Below are 13,120 nucleotides of genomic sequence, written 5' to 3' on the forward strand. Positions count from 1 at the left end.
TTGTGGAGATCATATATATATATGGGGACTGGGGGGAGGGGCAGAGGGAGAGGGGGAGGTGGAGAAAGGGAAATTGGTCATGCTTTCCTAGAGAATTACTTCACTGCCTACTCACCCTTCACTTGAAGACAATGGGGCAATGGTGAGCTGAGGTGAGCTGAGGCCTTGAGCTGAGTTCTGGCTATGCCACCAGCTCTGTGACCAGAGGCAAGTCTCCCAGCTACCCTGAGGCTCAGCTTCTGCATCTATAAAATGAAAACAAACAAACAGAAAACCGCCCCACTTCCCCCAAAGGGCAGGTGCAAGGAGCAAATGGGAAAATGACACAGTGCTTTGTAAACTCTATACACATGTGAATACATTTTTGCTGTACAGAGTACCCCAGTCTCCTTGCTCCAAAATCATTCAATAATTATGCCCTATTAATGACGGGACAGTGACCTGGAGACTCAGGATAGCCCACCCATACTTCTATGATGGCTCAGGGCCAGGGATTTTTGAGTATTTGCTCACATGCAGCCATCAAACGCCCTGTCTCAGGTTCAGGAAGAATAAGGCAGTGTGTGCATGACCAGGCCTGGAAAGCTGAGGGGCCCTGGTGTCCTGGCAGGCAGGCTAGCCTCAGCCTGTGCTGTTTGGCCCAGGATCACCCAGGGGATGCAGCATGTCAGCAGCCAAGGTGAAGACACCCACCCATATGCCCAGCTAGCAAGCTGCTCAGGCTTCGGTTGCCCTGTGTATAAAATGAAGGGTAGACCTGAACCATGCTCCCAAAGCACGTTGTACAGAACCTGATCCTGAGGGACAAGAGACTTCCCAGTCAGTAGATTCCAGAAGGCTGGCTCATGCCAGCCCCTCTTGGGAACGTGTAACACTCCTGAGAATAATGAAGACTGAGAAGTCCCATGAGGGCCAGGGGTGGGGACATGTGTTTGACTTTGTTTCATGCAGCATTTCCCATGAGTATTTGACCATGTCCCGGGGACACATAGTGGGAAATGCCAGATCCTGAATCAGGGATTGACAAACTACAGGCCAAGAATAAGCTAAGAATGGTTTACCCTGTGACCTAAGAATGGTTTTTACATTTGTTAATGACTAAAAAAAAAAACCAAAAAAATGAAAAAAAAAATCAAAAAATGAGAAGTACATGAAATTCAAATTTCAGTGTCCATGAATAAAGTTTTATTGGGACACAGCCACACCCAGTTTGTTTACATATTGTCTATGGCTGCTTTTATGCTACAATGATGGAGACCAGTAGTTATGGCTGAGACCGTATGGCCCACAAAGCCCAAAATATTTACTCTCTGCCCTTTGCAGAGAGAGGCTGCTGAGCCCTGCTCTGAATTACCTTCCTGCACAAACATCTGGGTTCAGGCAAGAGACATGGGAGTAGAATGTGATGTGAGGAGTGGGATCATTTTCCCCAGCTCAGTGGAGAAGGAAGAACAGGGGACCTTGGAAGGAATTGGCCCTTCCCAATCTCTCCGGCTGGCAGACCCTTCCCAGTCTCTCTGGCACCAGCACCCCTTCCCCTCATCACACATTCGATGGCCTTTATTTCCTTAAACAAAATACTTGCTGCAGTCCCCGGCCAGCAGCCTGGTCTGTGGCCGCCGCCTGTATGAGGGCCAAGCTTGGGTCCTTCGCTCCTGGAGGACCTACATCTTGCTCTCCAGTCCCTGGCAGGAGCCCACACCACACCCTTTCCTCCCCCTTCAGGATCCAGGGCATTACTAAAAGTCCCTAACTAATACGGGAAGAAGGTGCCCAGAGGCATTCATGAGATAAAAAGAACACAAAGTAAGAATGTAGCAGCAGTAGACAAGGGGGAGGCAGGAGAGGACTGGAAAGACAGACAGCTGAGGCAGGAAGCTGAGAGAGAAAGTGAGCCCCAGGGCAGCTGCAGTGCTAGACAACTTGTCTACTGACAGGCAAGGGGGCAGGAGGGATGAGCTGTTGCAGGGCAGGCTAGAACAGAGGCATGAGGTCATGGATAGAGCTCGTTGGTTCCAGGATACCCACCTGGGGTCACGAGCAGCTCATTCTGTCTAAGGAAGGCATAATATAATATGGATATTCCAGGCAAACATGTGCCTGAGCTTAACACAGCACGATTACCTGGGAAGAGAGGGCAAGGAGAGAACTCAAGGACCTTGGCCCAACGTCAGCTGAGCTTGCCGGTTAGAAGCACAAGCTTTGCGCCCAGGCAGACTTGGGTTCAAAACATGATTGAGTCGCCTATGAGCTGTCTGTGTCTCAGCTTTCTTACCTATAAAGTCAAGTCCCAAAGTCTCACAAGGACACAATGACATAGAGCCTGTTACTCAAAGTGTGGTCTGTGGACCAGCAGCAACAGCAATGTCTGGGAGCTCATTAGAAATGCAGAATCTCAAACCCTTCCCCCCAAACTACTGAACCAGAATGTGCGTTTGCAGAAACTCCAAGGTGATTCTTAAGTATATTAAAATTTGAGCTCTGCATAAAACACGTGAAGGACAACCCAGTGTCTTCCACGTGGTGAATGCATAACAAATAAGCGCTTCAAGTCAAAGTGGATGGACTAGAGCAGTGCTTCTCAATGGGGCAATTTTGTCCCCAGGGGACATTTGACAATGTCTGGAGACATTTTGGGGCATCTTAACTGGGGAGTGTGGGAGGTGCTACGGACATGGAGTGGAATGGGCCAGGGCTGCGGCTGAACATCCTACAGTGCACAGGACAGCCCCTTACCACAAGGAATGATGGGACCCCAAATGCCAACAGTGCTGAGGCTAAGAAATCCTGGGCTAGAGGAAAGTAGTGGCTGTGGGGGAAAGAGCTGAGATAGCACCAAAGATGGATAAGAAGGGAGCCCTTACTGGGAAGGGGGCAGTGGACAGATCACATGGTCAGGGAAGTGGAAAAAGCAAGATGGCAACTTGGGAGGGAGCAGATGGGCAAGGCCCAGCCCACTCCACTGGCTCACCCCTGCGCAAGCTCTGAGTCTCTGACTTTGAAAGGTTGGAGAAATTGCAGCTGGTCCTTCGGCCTCTATCCACATATTTTTACCCAAACTCCATCCTAGACTAGACTAAGGCCAGAGGCTCTTCTAATCTCTCTCACCCAGAACTTGGGGGAACTTCCTTTACAAAAATATTGGGTGGGAGAAAAATCTCTGAGAATAAACTTTGATTTACAAGGCTACTTTCCCCCCCCCAAAAAAAAATATTCTTTATTAGATTTGGGAGGTTTACTCTGTTAATCTCATACCACCTGCCATGTATATCTCTCTACAGAGTTTCAGTTTTATGTTTCAGAAGTAAATCTACTTCTACCCCACATCTCCTGTAAATCCCCCTAAGTCTATAGGGAGAGAAAAGGACTGAATCAGGATGGAGAAGGGTCCCATCTGCACTCTCGGTGAAGCAATAAAGAACTCACTCTTAGAACTGAATACTCCCTCTTTCTGACGGATGGAAACGCCCTGCAGGAGAGAAGCAATAACCCATTAACTAGGATTTCCTGATAGCCAGGAGAGAAAATAAAGTTACATCATTTTTTTCTTCCAGCGAACTGACTTTAATCATCACCCTAAAAATGATTGTTATCGTGATGAACATAACATAATAAAAAAATGATTGTTATCTCTCTATTTGGCTAAGGAACTTACGCAGTAATAGATGTGGGTTACCTGGGTATTTTGTCAGCCTTTCCCTGTCTTAGCTGCTTCCAGGAGCAGAGATGAAACATGTGTGTCTACTGGTTGGCCCCCTTAGACTGGCACTCTGCCATCCTACTGTCTCTTCTGTTGTTGTTGTAACAAGTAATTTATTATTACAGGCATTTCAAAAGATGAAAGTAAAAACAAATTCTTCTTACATTTGTACAGCATTCTTAGATATAAAAACCACTTCCAAATAAATGTTCCCATTTGATATACACCATAACCTTTTTGAGGTAAGGGGGACAGATATTATTTTTTTGCAGATTAGAAAGCTGAGAGTCAGAAGAGTCAAATGATTTTCCCTCGGACACATAAATAATTGACAGAACCAGAACTGGAGTGCAGGTCTTCTGGTTTTTAGCCTAGTATTCTTTGCCCTGTACCACCCTTTCTGTGCCACTTTCCAATCGTGCAGATGTGCATTCATTTACTGAACAAACATTTCCTAAGCACTACTGAGTGCCAGAAGAAGCTATACCAAAAAATGAATCACTATAATAACATTTATGTAAAAATGTCCAGAAAAGACAAATCTATACAGACAGAAAATAGAATTGTGGTTGCCTAGGGCTTGGAGTTGGGGGTCTGGGTGGGTAGGAGGAATGGGTATGACTGCTAATGAGTTCAAGTTTTCTTTTGGGGCATTAAGAAAATGTTCTAAAATTAGATTACAGTGATGCACTCTGTGAACATTCTAAAAGCCATTAAATTGTACACCTTAAACAGGTGAACTCTATGGTGTGTAAATTATTATCTCAATAAAGCTGTCAAAAAATAAATTAAGATGCAGTCTTCTGGGCTCTAATGCGTCAGTAAAGTGGAGATACACTTGCAAACAGATAAATTGTCACACTGTGTCTTGGGTGCCCTTAACAGAAGATAGAGTTCATGGGAACATGGAGGTAAGACAGAATCTCCCCCCATCTTGGGACAGTGCTGAAAGGGGTAAAGAGGCTTTGCAGTAGAGATGATGCTTGATCTGAGGCTTGAAGCCTGAGCTGGAGTTTATAAGCAAAAACAAAGGGAGGACACCTGCTTGAGACCGCTGTGACCCTCACAAATACCATGGCCATACAACTACTGTAGGGGACTGAGGGAAAGAAGGATCTGGAAGCTGCTAGAAGAGGGACCACCACTGATTGTTCTTTTGCTTAATGATTCATGGAAACCAACGGGGAATAGCAATTCAAATACAACTTAAGAGCATGTCAAGGGACCTAGGGTGCTGCTGATCCCTCAGAGCTGCAGGCAGGAATGGAGAAGTGAGGGGAAGAGCCATGGTCCTCACTTTCTAAGCAAAGGCTTTTGGCCAATCACAGGAAACAGAACCACACGAGACATCCAGTTCTGAGAACTGCCCCTGCTCCCCAGAATCAGGCTCCTGTACCCTCCCACAACCTGCAAGGCACCAGCTTTGAGTCCCAAAGACATGAATATTTTAAATACCTGACAGTATACAGGTTGGGGAAAATGATAGTTATAGTCTCCTGAGTAGATCCAAGTCAGGATTGTGGTCCTTTTTCCTGTGTCACTCTGTCTCTCACATATCCCAGATTGCTTTTCTTAATGGAGATTTTCCTTTTTTAATGGAAGGAAGGAAAGGAGGGAGAAAGAACAGAGGCATGAAAAGAAGGGGGGAAAGAAAGGGAGGAAAGAGGAAGGAGTCTTACAGATTCTTCTTGTCTCATCCCTTTTTAAAACAGAATGCACACTACTCTAGAAGAAACTTCTAAATGCACAGCTCGACTGTACTGCTCCTCACCCACCAAATCATCTTTGGTTTCTGGTGAGAACCCTCTCCCTTCCCCGCTCCCACCCATCACTCTTCTTTTCCGTTTCTGTATCCCAGCAGTGCCTAGCACAGAGCCTTCTACTTATCGGGTGTTCAGTAAATGTGGTTGTTCTCTAATCAGTTGTTAATTTCAAAATTGCGTAAATGGAATGCACTTAAAGGGGAGATAAAGTAAATTAACCTGAGTTTTACTTTTGTGTGATTCTTAATTGATTATTTATGGGTAAAAGCTATATAATGGAATGCTGTCCAGCTACTAATAATTTATATTTAAATTCTTAAAAAATTATAACATTTTAGGCATAAAAACAGTTACAGAATGATATATGCAGTATGATCCAATTTTTATAGCAAAAACAGTGGGCATATATGTTGAAAATGATCAAGAACTATAAATACCAAGATGTTAACAGAATTATCTTTAAGTGGTAAGATAATGGATGTTTTCCTCCTCTATAGTTTTTCTTCATTTATACAAATGAAGAAATTTATACATCATTTATACATCTTCAAATTTATACAAGTTGAGTATAAATGCAAGTTTCTTTAAAAGCTATTTTTAATTTGGGCATCTGGGTGGCTCAGTCCGATTCTTGATTTTGGCTCAGGTGAAGATCTCACGGTCGTGGGAGCAAGCCCTGTGTCAGGCTCTGCGCTTAGCATGGAGTCTATTTTGGATTCTCGCTCTCTCCCAATCATATTCAAATAAATAAATCATGCTCAAATAAATAAATAAATAGAATCTCTTTTAAAGTTGTTTTTAATTTGAATAAATCACCATTGCTCGCTGAAAATTGTTGAAATTCCCTGACCTAGAAATAAATGCACCGTCTCTGAGACTAGATCCATTCATTTTCCCAGCTTTATCTCTTCCCCACACCTCTGCACATTGTGCTCCCAGCCCAGCTGAGCTGCTCATCTCCACCTCCTGCCTCTGCCCCTCTGTTCATAATCTGTGATGTCCTTACCACCTGCCAAACACTAACCACCACCTGTTGCCTTGACATAGAAAGATGGTCATGATGTATTGTTGACTGTCAAAAGCGGATTGCATATATATGCATATACATGTGTACAAACACACACACACACACACACACACACACAAACACACCCTGTTAAGGATACTTATTTTGAAGGAGTAAGAGCACAGGCTGAGTAGAATTTTGTTTTTATCTTTAAACTATTTGGCATAATTGGCATAACCAACAAACACCTACAACCTTTTCATTAAAAATTTTACCTGCTCTTCTCTTCCTTGAAACCATTTCCAAAAGCTGCAAAGAATTTCTATCACCCTTGAGCACTGTAGCAATTTGAACCTTTTTTTGCAGTACTGAATCCCCTCCTCTTCCCTTCCCTCCCCTTCCCTTTCCCACCCTTCCCTCCCCCTCCCTCTCCTGGACTAAGATCTTGGGAGGGCAAAGGGATAGATATTATATCCTTCTCTTTTCCTTACACTGTTCAGCATAGAATATGTTATTGAATAAATAAATAGTGAGTAAGATACTCAATATGAAAGTATTCAGAGTGATTTGAAATCTGCATTTTGTTGAGTTAATCTTAGCACGTGAGTCAAGATTTTAAATCTCTGAATGTACTCTAGGTTGGATACCCACTTTAATGTATGGCAGACATTGCAGTTGCTCCTTACATTTGCAGTTTACCTCTTCCCACGACATGGGAAAATCACACTCCCCTGTCCCACTGAAGTTAAATGGGCCATGTGACTATTTTGAAGTGGAAGAAACATGTCATTTTGGGGGGAAGAATTAGAAGCCATGCATACTTCTCCATGCTCTCTCATGTCCCACTCGTGTTGAGGTGGCAGCATTATAGGAAAGAAGTAGTTCCTTCGGCCTGGGCCCCTGAGTATCCATGACGGGCAGAGCCTCTTGTTAACGTGTCTTGTATATGTGAAATAAGTGAGAAATCACTTCTGTTTTATTAAGCCACTGAGGGAGATGAAGGTTTTGTTTGCTACTGCAACATAACTTAGCCTAACCTGGTTAATGTTAGAGGGAAGAAGAATTTACATGTCTTTAAAGATCCTTTCAACCTTCAGGAAATGAATTTAGACCCTAATTTAGGAAGAACTGTTAGTCTAGATGCTATTTAGACAACTCATTATAAGTCAGAGATTCCCAAAAATCCTTCTTTGATGGAAAGCACTGCTTTCTCCTGAAGTACAATGCAAGCAATGCACTCAGCAGGTCTGGCATGATGCTCACCACCTTGGGATCCAGCAACTGGTTGCTCAGTCATTTAGGAGTCACACAACAGGAGAGCAGCTCCAGAATGCAAGATGGATGGAGTCCGAAAGCCTGCCTGCAAGAGAGAGCCTTGTGCTCCTGGCAGCAGTGATGGAGAGGACCCTTCTGCTGGTAGGCGCCAGTAAAAATCTTTGGACAAGCCAACAAAACACACACACACACACACACACACACACGCACGCACACACTTCTCCAACATACTTACTTACTTACCACATGGATTTTAAAACAGACAAAGAAAGGCAAGTCTGAGCTTGCCCCAGAATATGAGAAACTAGAGATTGTGTCCCTGAAAAGCCTTGCGTATGATGCTTGAAATGCAAAATGACTTGTGTTCTTAAACCCAAATTTTTGTGTGTGTGGTTCCTTATCTCCAGACTTTACCCACAGATACATGATCAAATCCAGGGAGTCATCAAAAGTCAAAGGACTGGTGATGAGGAGCCGCTGCTTCCAGCAACAGTGGGTGGGGCTCATTGTCCATTCTGCCTTCAACTTCCGAAAAATATCCTCTTAGAAAATATATTACTCATGGAAATGAAGAGAGGGTATTTCCCTCTGTGGAGTATTTCCTGCCTTGAAAAGTCACCATGCCTTTTCCCAGGTCAAAGAGAGAGCCCTCCAAGAATGGAGATGTAATGGATCTAATTGCTTAATCCTGGTTGAGTGAATTCCTCTTTCCCACAATAAAATAATAATAAAAATAACCTGGAATGGCATAATCTGGATGTTCATGTTTCATTAACCTCTGATTAAAAATGAGAAATTAAATATCTCAAAGTGCTGTGGTCCCAAAGACTCATGCAAACATAGCAGGTTCTTACAGAGTCCCACTCTCCAGAGCGTTTTGAGAATTCTCAAAGGCGTGTCTTTCATAGGCACGTCCATGAACCAGCCTGTACCATCAGGGCTGGCCGAGCCAGCTACCATAAGCTCGAGCTGCTGCCCCAGGGATGGTGAGAATGGGGTTCTCCTCACCAGGTTCTCAGAGCCAGTTTGCTCCAGCCAAAAAAATGTTGCAAGGTCTCATTCACCCCTAATAGGATGTTGGGCCCAAAGTGTTACAGAGTTCAGAGAAACAGCTTTCCCAGTTTATATTGCAAGCCCTTCTTGGCCACATACTGAGACACCTACCAGGATAATTGGTTTGGGGACAACTTCTGGTAGCATGGGACTGGAATTCATCATTTCTTTGGCGAGGTGGGGGTTGGAGGGAGGTCTCAGCTCTAATCCAATAAACCAGCCTGTCGTGTTGTACCTTACAAAGTACTTCTGCAATTTGATATTCTTGAAAACCATGTGGGAGAGAGCAAATATCATCTCCATTTCATGGATTAGAAAGCCAAGGCAAAGAGAAGTTTTGTGATTTGCCCAAGCTTATAGGGCCAGCAAATGGAGCTACCTAGACTTGACCCTGGGATTCTGACTCCAAGCCTGAGTGCACAAAGGGCAGTGAGCACAGTAACCGGAAAACATGCAGCCATGGAGTCACACTTCGTGTTTGGGTTCCTCGCTCTGCAATTTACTAGCTGTGTGACCTTGGATAAGTCTCTTAATTCCTCTGTTCTTCAGTTTCCCGCCTCTATGAGTGAGAATAACAATGCACCTCATAGGTATTTGTGAAGGTTAAACAAGAAAGTACATGCAAAACACTTTAGAAAAGAGAGCCTGACACATTAGTAAGCACAGGAAAGAGTTAGCTGCTACTACAATATTACTAATATTATTTTTATATATTACCATGACACACTTAATGCCTTTTATTAATAAAAAGAGTTTGAGATGGCTATAAATAACTTCCTACCCTTTAACTGTATGCTCTTCCATTTAGGAAGAATAAAAGTAGCGCTTCTAATAGTACTCCATAGAAAAACAGTAGAATAGACTGTGGCTAATCCCAGTTTCTTGGGATGTCTGCAAAGTTGCTTTAAAATGATAATAGTTCAGGGGCGCCTGGGTGGCTCAGTCATTGGGCGTCTGCCTTTGGCTCAGGTCATGTTCCTGGGGTCCTGGGATCGAGCCCCGCATCGGGCTCTCTGCTCAGTGGGAAGCCTGCTTCTCCCTTTCCCACTCCCCCTGCTTGTGTTCCCTCTCTCGCTGTGTCTCTCTCTGTCAAATAAATAAATAAAATCTTTTTTAAAAATGGTAATAGTTCAGCCCCAAGAAAAGTCATATGAGAATATTATATGAAAACCTCAAGACCAGAATTTGTGGAGTGAGCTCTTTTTTAACATTTATAATGAAAACTAGTCATTTCCTAATAAGCCAGATCACCTTGTCCTGGAATCATCACGCCTTAAATAACTATTCGTACTTTCTGCTAAGGTTTGTTGATCTGAAAATGTTTTTATTTCATGTTTATTTTTAAAACAATAGCTTTATTGATATATAATTCACATACCATAAAGTTCACCCTTTAAAAGTGGTTTTGGGTATATTCCCAGAGTTGTGCAACCAGCACTGTTATCTAATTCCAGAACATTTTCATCACCCCAAAAAGCAACCTCCTACCCATTCTCAGTCACTCCCCATTCCCCTTGTCTTTAGTCCCTGGAAACCACTGGTTTATTTTCTGTCTCTATGCGTTTGCCTATTCTGAACATTTCCAGACAATGTATTTGAAAAATTATAAAGATAATTTCAAACTTAGAATATAATTTTCTTCTGAGGTGGATTTATATTTGCTTCTGAAAGGGGGTAGGGGATTAGTTATCTCAGATTACTTTAATTACTCAGATTACTTTAATAAACTGAGATGATTCAAAACTGATTTTTCTGTCCCTGTTAGGGCCAGTCTATGGAATACGATGACTCCTAGGGGCGGCTCTTTGGGGTCTCAACCCCAAGCTTGGCAGGGAGTTAGTAGGGCCCCTCGTCAGCAGGCTCTGAGCGCCTAGTGTTGTTGCCCCAATCCTGTAAATTTGTGTTAAATTCTACACATCTTCTCAGTCTCCCAAACTTTCCTTAACTTTTCTCAACTTAGATGACTTCCCTGAGGGAAAAGCCATCCCCAGTGCCGAGCCCAGCACTGACTGGATTTCCATCTCCCACGTCTTGACTCTGTATTTCTTCCTGTCTTTTTACCTCTCCAGTATCTTCAGTTTTTATTTCCATGTTTCCCGATTTTTCCAATTTTTCTTGGACTCTTCTCAGTGAGAAGTTTCACTTAAAATCCAACAGCTATTGCCTCCTTTATGCAGAACAGATGAAGAGGAAAATGCTTCCACATATTCAAGAGCTCCCCACAGCTTCAGAAAAATCTCTGTGCTCTGCCATTGGGAGGACAGACACCCCCACTGTGCAGGGTCTGGGTTCAATGAGGTAACCTAGACCAGGTGCTTAGTGAGGTTGTAATAATCATTTCCCAATTTGTTCCAGTCTGTATAACGCACAGAGCCAAATTTTGATCCTTCTAGCAATTTATGATTCAGAATCTTATGATACATCCTTTGTGGAAAAATCTTAGCCCAACTTCATTGTATTGTCTGCATTCCAAGTGTTTCATCCATTTTCCTTACATCTTAGATTGCATGTATCTTTATAAGCCACTCTAAATCACTTTAGTAGGAGGTGGGACATAAATAAGTAAATAAAATAAGTTAAATAAAGGTATTTTTAACTGCTATATGATATACATGCAGAAGGAGATATTGATATTAGCACAAGATTGAACAAGTTGTCAGAGGTAGCAGAACTTTGAGGTCCTTTGTCTTCTCATGCCACTTGCTGACATCCTTGCTCATCCTTCAAGGCCTAATCCAAGGATCTTTCCTTTGGAAAGACTCCACTGGTCACACCTCCACGCAAGTTTCTTTCTTTAATCATATTGGGCCATCTATTGCTGGACGGTGACTTGCCCTGCCAACCTCACTCTCTTTATATGCCTATAATCTCCACAATGTCTAGAAAGAGAAACTGCCTTAAATTGAATTATTTTTGTAACAGCTTTACTGATATATTATTGTCATGCAATAAACTGCACATATTTAAAACGTGCCATTTGATAAGTTTTGGCGTATGTATACATCTGTAAAACCATCACCACCATCAAGACAATAAACATATCCACCACATTAACCATTCATTTATTGGTGGACATTTAGGTTGTTTCAAAATTTTATTTAAAAGAAAGCTGCTCCAAGGATTCATGTACAAGTCTTCATATGGGCATATGCTTTCTTTTCTCGTGGATAAATGCATAAGAATGGAATGGCTAGGTCATTTGGCAGATGTTTACTTACCTTTTGACAAACCACTAAGCTGTTTTCAAAGTGGTTTTATCATTTTATATCCCCAGTAGCAGTTTCTGTTCCCCCACATCCTCCCCAACACCTGGTATGGCCACTCTTTATACTTTTAGCCATTCTAATTTGTATGATTCGGTATCTCATTATGGTCTTAATTTACATTTACTTAATGACAAATGATGTTGAGCATCTTTTCATGTGCTTTTTGTTTTGTTTTGTTTATCTTCTTTGGTGTCTACTCAAGTCTTTTGCATATTTTTTAATAGATTGTATGCTTGGATCTATGGTCCATTTTGAGTTAATTTTTATGTATGGAGTAAGGTATGGAGTCCAAGTTCATTTTTTTCCATACAATATCCAATTACTTTAGCACCATTTCCTAAAAAGGCTATTCTGTCTCTACTGAACTGCCTCTATAACTTTGTTAAAAATCAATTGCCCATGGGGAGCCTGGGTGGCTCAGTCGTTAGGCGTCTGCTTTCGGCTCAGGTCATGATCCCGGGGTCCTGGGTTCGAGCCCCATATCGGGCTCCCCGCTCGGCGGGAAGTCTGCTTCTCCCTCTCTCACTCTCCAAGCTTGTGTTCTCTCTCTCGCTGTGTCTCTGTCTGTCAAATAAATAAAATCTCAAAAAAAAAAAAAAAATCAATTGCCCATGAATGTGTGGGTCTTTTTCTAGACTCTCTCTTCTGTTCCATTATTCTATATTTACAGCAATACCACACTGTCTTAAAGGCCATAGCTTTATGTAAGTCTTGAGATTAGATAATATTAATTCTCCAATTTTGTTCTTCTCTTTCAGAAGGCTATTTTTGGTCTGTTGTATTTTAGTAGGAATTTTAAAGTGAATTTATCTATTTCTACCTTTAAAAAAAGGCTGCTGAAAATTTTATAGTGATTGCATTGAATTTATAGATTAATTTGGGGAGAATTGACATTTTAGTAATATTGAGACTTCCAATGCTTGAATATGATATATCTTCCCATTATTTAGATCATCTCTTATTTCTCCCAGCAGTGGTTTGTAGTTTTTAATGCAGAAATCTCTGTTTAAAGATATATTTATTTGAGAGAGAAAGAACAAGTGCGAGTGGGGGAAGG

The sequence above is a fragment of the Callorhinus ursinus genome, unplaced genomic scaffold (genome assembly GCF_003265705.2).
Source record: "Callorhinus ursinus isolate GAN/ISIS: 27379988/994484 unplaced genomic scaffold, GSC_fseal_2.0 scaffold57, whole genome shotgun sequence".
Classification (NCBI taxonomy): Eukaryota; Metazoa; Chordata; class Mammalia; order Carnivora; family Otariidae; genus Callorhinus; species Callorhinus ursinus.